This window comes from Sturnus vulgaris, chromosome 10, assembly GCF_052056855.1.
Source record: "Sturnus vulgaris isolate bStuVul1 chromosome 10, bStuVul1.hap1, whole genome shotgun sequence".
NCBI lineage: Eukaryota > Metazoa > Chordata > Aves > Passeriformes > Sturnidae > Sturnus > Sturnus vulgaris.
The window spans coordinates 1,192,492-1,204,878 of record NC_142252.1 but is presented as its reverse complement, the minus strand read 5'-3'; the positions used below and the strand labels follow the sequence as shown (position 1 = coordinate 1,204,878).

The window sequence follows — 12,387 nt, the reverse complement described above, 5'->3', positions numbered from 1 at the left end:
CTGCTCACACCATCTGCAGAATCTCCTCGTTCTCTTGCCCCAAGAAATGCTTTCTGTGTATTTCAGTCCACTGATATAAACAGCATATTGAGTCACTACCCCTTCAGCATCCTCAATAAAGTTTTCCTTTCTATTGGGAGAAAAATCAAGCAAAAATGAAAACTATATTCTACGGTTATGTATGTTGAGGAGGGTAAATTTAGCCTCACTTCTGATTATGCTCTACTAGGAAAGTTGTCTAAATCAACTACCAAAAAACACCAGAGAACTCATAAGGCTCCTCTATGACTATCACACACTACTTCAGCAGCAGATCACCAGTAGCTGAGAACACCTGTACAAAAACTTCAGCTTTAAAAAGCTTTCACGCACAAAAATTCTCATAACCTCCCTTTCATATAATAAGCAGGAAAAAGACACACTTTAGAAGCACTGCCTGGGCAACTCACATGAAATTCAGTATATTGCTGCCATCCCTTGGTAACTCCTCAAGAGGGAGAGAGGACCAAGTAAGTGGTGCAAGCCCAGCACAGGCACTCAGACAACACCCATCTCCACTTGAAGGCAACCCTAGAAATACAAACCAGAGGCACAGAAGGCTGCCCACAGCCCGGCACTGCTGGCAGGCAGTGTACGAGCAGGCTGCACAAGCGTGCCTGGTGATGTGCTAAGCCACTTAGCAGAGCGTCACATCTCGGCATGGACACCCAGGCATGTGGAGCCCCATGTGTTCGGTGCCTGCCTACTACACATGGCTGCTGGCTCCCGGCAGCACGACACGACTGCTCAGAGCCACTGCAAACATCTCCCCTGCCTCTGCAGACACATCACCCGACCCTCCTGCATGCTGGTCTTCTCTGCCATGCTGTTTCACAAAAGCAGCCTGTGGCCACAAGAAATGCCAGCAACAGATAGCAAAACTATCACCCTCCGAAGTGTGGCTTTGACTGCTACCTTCTCTTTTCCCCATGTCCTTTAAACATACTTCACAGAAACAAGCCTAAAAAGAAACATCCTCATCCCCTCACAAAGCTCTAAGTGTCAGAAGGCAGAGCTCCACTAGCAAAGGCAACATAGCTTTGGTTCTACTTTTAAAAAGTCAGTTCTACTTAAAAAGAGTCTATGCGAACCAGCACCAACCAACAATGTTCCAGTCTGACCCCACAGCAGGGGTTAAGTTTAAGGCAGCAGTTAAAGCAGGAAACTGCACAGACACTTTTTACACGGGACACAATACAGCAGCAGCAGCATTACTTTCAAGACCAACACTTTCTGCATCCAACTTCATCCATAACCAAAAGAACAAGTAAAAGCTCCTTTTACTAATACAACAATATCACAGAGAATAACACAGGTATAAACTGACTCCTTTGCTGTTCAGTGCCTGACAAGCTAAGTTAACATAACGAATATTTAAGCAGTTTAAAACTTGCACTACAGGGATATAACTGAATGTGGAAAGTATGAATGCAGTAAGACAATCCAGTTGAAAATCTCAATAATTCACTGCCCTTATAGAGGAATTCTAGGCCATGCGATCAAAACTGAAGACAAAAATTCCTTTTCAGAAACACCTGATTACCTAGTAATTACGATGTGGTAATGTTATAATATAGTGTCTACGGGACACTCATGCCAGCTATTGCACAAGGCCTGGCTAAGAACATGACGTTCCTGTTAACATAGGCCAACCATAGCAACCCTATGGAAAACACTACAGCTGATCTAGACCAGTGATAATTTACTTGTTCTACTGGCTACTGGTAATCTTGCTTTTAAACCACAATGAATATACCTCATCCCATGGTAACTAGCTCATTTCCTTATTCTTTGAGAGCTGAAAAAACGATTTTCTGCAGTAAAGCACATCCTAATACTGTAAAGATGTTAGAGAAAAAAGGGTGTGGCAAGAACCCAGGAAAAAGAAAACTGTTTAACAGTCTGTATCTAAGCCAAACACTTCCTGGTCATAATAAACGTCTGAAGTAGAAGAAACATCCAGAATTCTACTGCCAATCACTTTCCCCACTTCACTCTATTCTCATACTTTGAGACTGAACTCCATCAACATCTCAGTTTACTAAAAAAGCTCATTAGTGTTACAATGCATTGTTCAGGGAGAGGCTAAAGTAAGTTTATCAAGTAACTGTGTTGTTACATACTTTAATCTTATGACTGGAGGAAGAAAAAGCAGAGAAGGTGTTATGCCAAGAATATGCTGCTTCTTTAATGCCTCTCTGTGGAAATCCAAAATGAGTAACAGCGAATTATAAAAACCAAGATGACTTAGATTTTCACCGACAGAATTCATTTGCTAAAACAAATATAGGAAGTCTATAACACGTCCCACCAATGGAAAAATGAACAAAAATTCCAGCAAAACCATGCAGTCTTTGAATAAATGAAACCAACAAACTTGCCAAATCTGAAGACATGCCTTTGCCTTCTAAACTACATCAAGCCAAGCCACTTCTTTACAGGACAGACCATGTTCTTTCATTGCAGTGTTTGATATTTATGACACCCAACTAAAGTATATTCCTTCTACCTTGAAATACACACTTGAAATGGCCAAAACCTCACCAAAACATGAAGGGTATTATTTTTTTTCTCCTACTCCAGGCCAAAGGCTATCTCTCTTCCTCTATGTGCTACTAGTGAGGCAAGCAACCTCGACAGTCCAGAATCAGGACTCCACACCTCAGGACAATGGTGTCACCACAAGACTAACATCTAGCTTTGCATGGAGCTAGGACACAGTCCAACCCTCCAGTGAAACTTCCTCACCCTACAGAAACAATGCAAGTCTCAGACACAAAGGCAAAACAGAAACATCACAAAAGCACTCAAACACGTACAAGCATAAGCTAGAAGGAACTTGATGTGACAGTGCAACAATGTGGGCACTCTCCCTAACACCAATCAATTATGGCTGAAACAATACCGGCAACTTGGAAGGGTTTCTCACCATTCTAATCGAGTTTTTACTCTACTTTTAACTTGAGAGATACTCTTACTGCTGGAGTCATTAGAGAATTTCCACTTCTTTCCCTTCACTCGTGATAGCTATTCAATCTTGAGCATCCAAGACAACACATCTCAGAGTCTTGCATTTGGAAAAGAAAGATGTGAGCTTTAGAGAAAGCTCTTATCAGAGCATGCAGTGACAGGATGAGAGGCAATGGTTTGAAACTGCAAGAGGGTAGATTTAGATTGGACATACGGATAAAACAGTTTTACTTAAGGATCTCAGAGGTCTTTTCTATGCTTAATGATTCTGTTTCTCTGATCAGAATCAATACACTGTCTCAGCCAAGTCACTTTTTCACGGAATCCACTTGTGAAGCACTGTAGTTTCCCAAGTACCTGAGACCTCATACCGACCTCCTGGGAGATCTTTTTAGGCTCCTACGGTGCACAGACAAATGCTGTCCCTTATCCTCCCCTATTACGAAAAGTCAAATGTAAAGCATCAGCTTGACTGTTACCATGCTGCTCATCTATTTGCATAAAACCACTTACATAAAGCGTTTTGTAATCATGCATGTAATTGTATGCACCTATTGTGAACAGCAGCACAACCACACCGTCTCAAGGAACAGAGTGTCCTTACAACTACAGGCAACGCAAAAAACAAGCGGACCGCACCTGTTGCCCATTCTACCTGTAGCTCACGCATCTCGGCGGCGCTGAGACTCTGTTAACACTACTCACACCACACGGTTCCTTCCGCGGAGCATCCCGCCCGTCCAGTGGGACCCCGCTCAGCACGCCGGGACACGCGTGCTCAGCGCCGGCTTTCCCCGCTCCGCACCCCGGCGCTGCCGCGGGCGCACAGACGTGGCCGCAGCCCACGGCCAGCCGGGGAACCGAGTCCGGCCCCGTCGCCACCGGTGCCCACCGCCCGCCGCCTCCGCTCCGGGCCGGGGCCAGCGCCGCCCCCTCTGCGTCCCAGCCCGGCCCCCCGGAGAGCCCAGCTCCCATCCCAGCCCCGCTGGCGGTGGGTGAGCCCGTACCCCCAGTGCCGGACGCTCTCCCAGTGCAAGGCGGGCGGGGGCCGTGCCGCACTCAGCCCCGCACCCCGCCCCGGGCAGCGACTCACAGCCGGCCGCCGCTTCCCTGGTTGCGGTTTCACGGGCAGCGGGAGGGGTGTGTCACCGCCGCCCTTCAGAGAGAGCCCCACGCGCCCCCTCCCCAGCGGGCCGGGGCCGGCAGCGGGACAGACCCCGCGGCACAGCAGCGACCCGCGCGCCCATCGTCCCGGCAACGGGAGAGCCCCGGCGCGAGGGTTACGTAACCTCGGCCCGGCGGGCGGGGGAGGAGAGAGAGCCCCCGTGCCCCCCGCGGCCGCCGCCGGCCGCCCCCTCCCGCCGCTCCCCACGGGCCCCCCGGCCCCTTCTGGCCACGGGGAGCGCGCCCTGCGGGCCCCCACTCACCGCGCACGGCGCGTCCCGCCGGCCCGGCGCGTCCGGGCTCGGGCTTCATACGGGCAGAAACGTGACCGGCCGCCGCGCGCCCGCCCCGCCCGCGCTCCCATTGGCCGCGGCCGCGTGACGCCAGCGGGACGCGCGGGCGGGGGCGGGGCGCGCGCCGCTCCCATTGGCCGCGCGGGCCGCCGCTCACTTTACATAAGCCTCACGTGTGGCACCATGTTTCCACCGACCGCCGCGGCCGCCTCCCGAGCCTGCCCCGCCGCCGGCCCGCCCCTCCCCTCCCCCGCGCCGCCGCCAGCGCGGCGCACTCACCGCCGGCCTCCGAGCCGCCTCCCGCCGAAACCGCGGCGGCTCCGTTCGCCGCCGTCCGCGCCCCCCGCCCGCCGCCACCACCGCTACGGGACGGCAGGGCCGGCCAGGATGGATTGGTGTGGGGGGGCAGCGGTCACGTGATGCCCCCAGGGAGAGCGGCTCCGCCCCCGCCCGCTCGGAGCCGCGCGTGACGTGTCGCGCGCGCGCGCGCGCGGGCAGAGAGCGCCGGTGCCGGGGGCGCGCGCCGGGCCTGTCCGGGCCCCTGAGCGCGGCGCGGCCCCGGGGCCGTGAGGGCGGCGGCGCGGCCCCGCTCCCGGACAGCGCCCGCGCAGCCGGCACCGCAGCCCGCCGCGATCACCCTGCCGCCGCTCGCATCGCTTACATAAGGCACCAGCGCCCCTATCCCGTTTCCTGCTGCTACCGCCCGCGCTGGGTGCACGCCCTGAAGTTTCGAAACTGCCCCAGCGTATTGTTCAGGAGGCGCCGGGTCACAAAGCAAAGGGCAGCACAAGAGAGCGCAGGGCTTCAGTTTTCTCCCGCACCGGCCGGCAGCATCAGTCTGAATTACTATGACAATGATTAAACTAAGGATTTCCGAATTTTTAAACGTATGTACTGTTCTAGGGAACAATAGTTCCCCATACGGTAACACGTTATTATACGGTTGTTTTCCATTCCAACTGTTTAAAGAAGTTTTTCATATTTATTAAAATAATATTTCCCCCTTTTGTTCAAGCACAATATTCAGAGACCACTGACGTTTCCCATCTTACAGTAACAAAGAATTTAATAAACTCTTGTACATCGGTCACACAGGTTTTGGCTCGGCCCCCTGCACCATCCATCCTGCACTGCTGAGAGAACCCGAGCTCTGAGTTGCTGCAGTTCAGTGAGATAACCCAATAACCCAATGCTAAGCACTTCAGCTCTGGTCCAGTCTCCACACCTTCCAAGGATAAGCAGAGCAAGCAGTAGCTGAGAAATTAATGTTACTTTATCCATATTCAGAGCTTCCTCTGTCTCTACCATGGCTTTGCAAAGAGGGAGCAGAGAATGTGCCAATGCCACAGCATTTTACAATGCTGACAGCATTTTACACTCACTGCATACAGGCAGTTGCTCCATAGGATGAAGCACAGGACAGAGCCACCAGGGCTTCCACTGTTTATCTGCAAAATGAGGTTAATGCCACTTCCCTCCCTCACTGTGGTGTTAAGGATAAGTCCATTAGGTACACAGATATTTATGCTCTGACTGTTACAGAAACAGCCTCTGAGTAAAGGACTGTGGAGTATTTAACTGCTGGAGAGGAGAGGGGGTGGGTGGCGGAAGCATTAGGACCAGATTCTGCTACTGGATTTGTTGCAATGCACAAGTCAGCTTACCAGGATACCATTCTTAGTTTGCACTCGTCTGAGGAGTCTAATTTTAACAGTAATCCTAATTAGTCTTTGTGTAGTTTGGTCAACTCTTCACTGGTAGGCCTTCACATCCAGAATTTAATCGTCTTTTTGTAAGTTCTCTGCTTTAGGCTTAAAGGGATATAGAATAATATTCTTGGTTTCCATGGGAAGTTGTTTTTTGTGTTACATGCCAAAATTATCCATCTCTGCCTGCGTGCTAAGGGCTGTGGTCTCTTACCACAGACTTAAACCAAGGCTCTTCAACCAAAGCAAAACCTTGAGATCCACACTGTCCCCCACCCCATCAGATTACTAACATGAGAAGGATGGCAAACCATGGCACTGTGTTAGAGCTAAATGAGTTTCCAGGACACACGTTCCCCACTGCAGCAGGGCACGCCAGTCCTGGCAGAAGAGCCACCACCACCACAAATAGCAAATGCCTTTCCCACCCTGACAACCAGAGGCATTGCTTGAGTTCTGCTTATTTAACCAGTTGTTTCAGTCAAGCTTATGGGAATAATTTTTAAGTTCTATTCATACCACCTTTTAGTAGTTACAGCTTTATATTTAATGTACCAAAAACCAGGGTAAGCTATGTTACTCAAAATGTGATTATGCACCTTGAACAATTTCAGTCCAAATTCTGCAGCTTCTAGGAAATTGGCACACGACAAAGCATGTGTGTAGATACAAATTATCCCAGACACCTCCAATTGAAATAACAAGAGTGCAGGCATGGGGCTTCTAAAGGAGTAAATATTGCTATTGATTCAATGGCTCATCTACTAAGGAACTAGGCAGAATAAAGTTGTTGCAAAATTTTACGGGTTCTACATGTTTGTTTTTAAGGTCACATTGTCTGGTAAGCAGCTATAACAAGAGTTTTTATAGTAGCAGAAGTAAAGTGTATATGCACACACAAATGGTTCTAAAGAACATAGACTGTAAGAAAAGGATTTAAATGGTTGTGGTTTGTTTCCCAGCTTTGTTTATTTTGTGTGAGTGTGTGTTCAGTTGTAACTCTTGGAGCATGGCAAGAACAAATTATTCCTATAATTTACCCTTTCTGTGTGTGTGCCTCACACACCAGTCCCACACTGGTGATGCCTAAAGAGACTAGATAGTGTTAAAGGAATAAAGTGGGGATTTATTAAAAGGCTTTCAAAGGATACACCTTGGGCAGTACAAGAGCCTGGCTGTGGCTCCACCCGAGATGGACCCTGGGTCAGGAATTTTCACACTTTTATAAGTTTTGGTCCAATTCCAGCTCCAGGTTCTGCAGCCCCATCCTCCCAGATTCTCTCCTCACTTCTCTGCTGTTTGCACTTTTTGGGGCTGAAGCTGCAGTGGTGTCCTTGGTTCTGGGGCTGGAAAAGGATTGTTTTGTGTGCCTGAGCTGTGAGGAGAACTTGCTAAGACTTTCTATGAAGTTCAGAGTCACACACTAACGCATGACAGAATGTGGAGAATATGAAAGCTAAGCCTTAAGGCATCACTGGCGGTGCCCACGGCTGCCCTGCCCTGCTGAGCTGGGGCACAGCTTCGAACGCTGCCCGGCTCCCTCGTGCGGCCTCGCCAGGAAAATGCTGCTCTGCGTGGGCCTTTTTAATGGAATCCTGCTGCTTCCCACACTTCGATCAGTAGATTTTTAGCCACACACGCAAATGCCAAACCTTTTCCCAGAATGAATAAAAAGTAGAGTTTTTGCTTAACTGAAGCAATTCAGTCAGTTCTGATAAGCAGCAATGTATTGACAGCATCTACATTTTTAAAGGGGAAAAAAAAAAAATCAAGGCTTTCAAAAAGGAAAAATCATAATTTGAGACCACCTGAAAAACTACCTGAGAACTGCTTACTTAGATTTGCTAAGGAAATAAGGCTCCTCTCTTTGAATAACTGTGCTTCCCTATCCACTTGTAGAAGTCGCCTGTTCCAAGATACTCCACAGCATTGATGGAACTGTATTTTATTACAAAAAAAAAAAAAAAAAAAAAATCAATACTTTACAGCTGGAGCCCACGTCTAATTCTTCATTTCCTAGATCTAATTACTCACCGTTTACAGTGACGCTGACAGTCATTGATTCTTGCAAAGATCCGGAAAGGCTTTTTTTGCTAATGAGCAAAAGTCGTCACTCTTACTCTCTGTACAGACAAAGGAGGAGGAAAGGAAAAAACCCACTTTCCTCATTACCAGTAAATATATGGACAGGCTTTTCTAAAAGCATTGGAGAGTGCAGGAACAAACTGTAACAAATAGTCAGCAATATCATATAGTTTTGAAAATGCTTTGATTAAAGTGTAAAGGAATGTAAAAAACACGATAAAGAACTTCAACTCAAGCAGCAATTTCCTGAAATGTGCTGCAGTTCAAAAGTCCTTTGCACAAGTCTGCCAGAGAGAAGACCTTCGCTAACTTCTGGGAAATTTAGTTTTTCAGTCTGTCCCTATTCTTACTGTTTTCTAACCATTCCTATTAAACTTAGTTTCTGTTAGCAATTGCAGTGTAATTTTATGTTCCAAATATCTTAAAAAGTGACATGTGAAGGAGCCCTGAATTGTTATTTTAGAAGAATACAAATGGAAGGAGTGTATCTCCCTACTGTACCTCCATGTGCTTATTCCCAAGCCCACGAGCATGATTTTAGAAGCAAATAAGACAGAGCACTCCAGGTCTGAGATCCTGCTGTTTAGTGTGTATTAGCAACTCATTTTCTGCAGTCAGCCTCACAGAAGACTGAATGAAGAGAGCTTGAAATTGAATTCACAATGCTGAAAAGGGGTTTAAAGCTTCCTGCACAACTCATAGAGTGATAGTTTGTGATTTCACAGTCTACCTAAGGTGATCAAAGACCTTACACATCCACCAAAAGGAACAGTCCTACCACCTCCTCTGAGTTAAAAATCAGTGGTTATGCAACTGTACTGTTAGTCAGGTTAAGAAACCAATTTGACTGAAAATATCCCGTGAAAGAAGTTTTTGGTTGGATTACATCACAGCTGTGGGAGCACAAAAGCCAAACCAAAACAGGATCAAAGAACATATTTTGAGCTGGAGAGAGGATCCAAGACCAAAAGGAACACCAAATTACAGAGTTAGGCACTTAAAATGAAATTTGCATGTCATTAGATTAGCATAAGAGAGGTAATAAGAGATGCCAAGCAGGAAAGTGCATCCTCATTCCTGCCTACTGTGTTGGACTTATACATCCTCCTCTGCCCCGAAAGAAAGTGATTGCGTCAGGATGGGCTTTACCATTCAAAACCATCCAGACATTTATGCCAAAGACAGCTTCCACAGCATTTCTGAGCTGATCTAACATTTCACTTTCATCAAGGAGTGGCACCACTGCCACCAAGTACTCATGGCTATGTGGTGTTGAGTGTTCCTTTTACCATTCTGCTACTTTCTTGCCCCCTCAGTGAGACAGTTCAGTTTGTTCCCTGCCTGTAGGCTGCTGAATCTGATTCCTTGGTGAGAAAGTACATTCCCACATCCAGGTATGGCATGGACAGGGCATTAGAAAGCTCTTTTAAAGGCAATGAGACAGCAGAAAGTATTTCTATAGCTTTTGATACCTGAGGCACGCTCCTTTCTGGATGAAATGTGCCCATATTAATCAGGTGCTCTTGAGACACACAAATTCCTCAACAGACACCTGAGCATCCAGGCCTATGAATGACATGGTGCTGGTCCTGTCCACAGTGTATTCCAACCCTTGCATCCCAGCTGGTTCCCAATGCACACTCTTTAGAGTGATTTAAACTGCACTTGCTGACCAGTTCACTGCCCTCCATCACATTTATGATCTGCTTCTGGGCTCACTGCTGCAGAGTGGATGTTACCAATCTCTTACAGTAACAGTGAAAGACATACCTTCTTTTAAAGACAGAGCAAGGGTAGGGAGACAACACCTGGCTACTGACTTCCCCACCAGTGGGCATTTATGCAATTTTCATTAAATAATCATTACATAAAATGTTGGATTAGGTCTTGGCATGGGATTGGAGCTGGACTCATTCACAGGTAAACTGACAATCACTGTGCAAGGGAGTCATGCTGCTGCTCTCTGCTACTGGGAATCGAGGCACTCTTCTTCCTGACTGTTTTCTTCATTTTTAACAAATATGATAACATTTACAGATTGTAACAGAAACATTTGTAAGAAACTGGATGCTAAGTGGCAAACTAGCTAGAATCTGTTCCATGACACCGACTGCCCTCCCTGTCACAGTCACAGGTCCAACTCCAGCCAGACACTCAGCCATTGCTTCCACTAGCAGTACTAATTATAGACCGGTGATTTGTACTTGTTGAGGAAGGAAGAGCCCGGTTTTAAATGGGAAAGAGTGTCTTTCTGTATAATTCTGGAGAGTGTCTCTTAATTAAAACCACTTCATTTTCAGATTGAGTTTCCCATTACTCCTCTGTGTCAATTAATTTTCCGGCTTCAGTTCACACTTGAGCTGTTTTGAACTGTTCCTTGCTGCTGCTAAAGCCAGCGGAAGCTTGGGTTAGTTTTCAGGAGAGAGTGTTTAGTAACTGGCTGAGTTTGCTTCAGGAAGAAAACCTGATGTACCTGGCCACACTACTGAAAACAAAGCAGGGATTTTAACAATCAGGCATTGCAGAAGTCCCTTGTACTAAGTCAATTCGAGAGACTTCAGTAAACAAAGTTTTACAGATGGTGGCAATAAATAGAAGCTTCTGATAAGCAATCAGAAATTCTTTTGGTTCAATTCTAATCAATTACAAGGAAAAGTGAAAGGGCAGCTCACTTTGCACACTGTCATTGAAACATAGAATCTGAAGGATGGATAAAAAGTATGTTTGGAAAAATCCCTTTGATATAAACAGTTTTGGCAATTTTCTCGAGAGAGTAACTAAACCAAAGAGGGCAGAAATCTTTCCCATCTTTGTGGATTATCTGGTATTTAATTGGTATGAGCTTAACTACAGTCCTTTACTAAATGCAGCTCTAGGGAGAAAATCCTTAACTACCTTATTTCCTAAGTGCAAAATTTCTTGAAAATTATGTGGCTGGAATATTCTTGGGATTTCTTCCTATCTATCAAGAGCCAATAAATTTAAACTTACCATGTGAATAGGGAGAGGTAAACAAGCAGACAAAATGAAAACAATCACATGAGGTTTTTTTACACAGAAACCCACTATTTTAGTACTCATTACAATAATGAGACATATTCTATGCACTTGTAACATGTCGTACTTCATTAGCAGTAGAAGAACTCTGGAATTCAATGCTTCTGTTGTATAACTTCATAATAAAAAAGAATTAAACTAGTAGTTTGAGCCAGTGAATAGAAGAAAACCCAAAACACAAAACAAAGCAAACCCTTACATTTCTTAAATGAGAATGGTTAAAGGACATAAAAAGAAAGCAGGAATTAGTAATCCTAATATTAGCTAACTGTTGTTCCTTAGAGGAAAGGCTGTGCTACAGGAAAGCAAAGGAACTATATTTGAGAAAAATTGAGTAGCTAGAACAAAACAAAAAGATGAAAGAAATCTTACCTTGTCAAAGAAGCTGAGCTGTGAGATATAAAAATGCTGTAGGGCTCATGGTTTCTTTGGGTCTGGATAGAGAACTCAATGAGTCTTTCTTTCTAGTGGGTCTAAAAAACATCCAGCCACCTTTCCTACCTTTTATCAATATGGCTAATTTACAGTTATCATTTTGTTCCCCCAGCTCTGCTCTCCTGCTGTGCATTACCAACCAGCTGCTGTTGGTAACAGTGCCGGTAGCTTTTGCTGCCTTCATTTAATGCTGAAGAAAGCGGTGTTCAGTTAGGAGACTGATTCCTCTCATGCACTGATAGAATTCTTGGTCTTTTTGAAGTGAACAGAGCAAGGAAGACTTGGGGCAGCCTTAGACTACACCTGCATTGTAGTGGCAAGCATGTGAAGGCATATTCAAGCCAGCTTTAAGTGGTGGCACTCCATGGACAGGCACAGAGCTCAGTGGGTGGAAAGCCCACCCAGGAACCCTGAATCACTGAGCCTAGCTCCAGCTGGGAGCACACAGCAGTGTGGGCAGACTGGGCTCCACTTGCAGTCCTTGCTGCCCCCCAAGCTCCTTCCTGGTGCCCTAAAGTTTGCTGAAGTGTTTCCCTATGTGTTCCCCCACTCCTGGGGCTGCTAGAAAAGGGAGAAGTTTCCTCTGCAGAACGACTCTACACCTTCACTGTGCTGGTTTCCCTGTAGTCCTACCTGAA

At 46.5% G+C, this 12,387-nt stretch overlaps 1 protein-coding gene across 4 annotated transcripts in view; it reads right to left on the bottom strand.

The window, feature by feature from the left end:
* PER2 (period circadian regulator 2) overlaps positions 1-4,497 on the bottom strand; it is a 46,194-nt gene extending 41,697 nt beyond the window's left edge. For all 4 annotated transcript variants that reach the window (XM_088170508.1, XM_014870271.2, XM_014870269.2 and 1 more), the window contains exon 1: positions 4,437-4,497. The gene's annotated coding sequence lies outside the window, so the exon portion shown is untranslated. The remainder of the gene's footprint in view (positions 1-4,436) is intronic.
* Between the last annotated feature and the right edge of the window lie 7,890 nt (positions 4,498-12,387).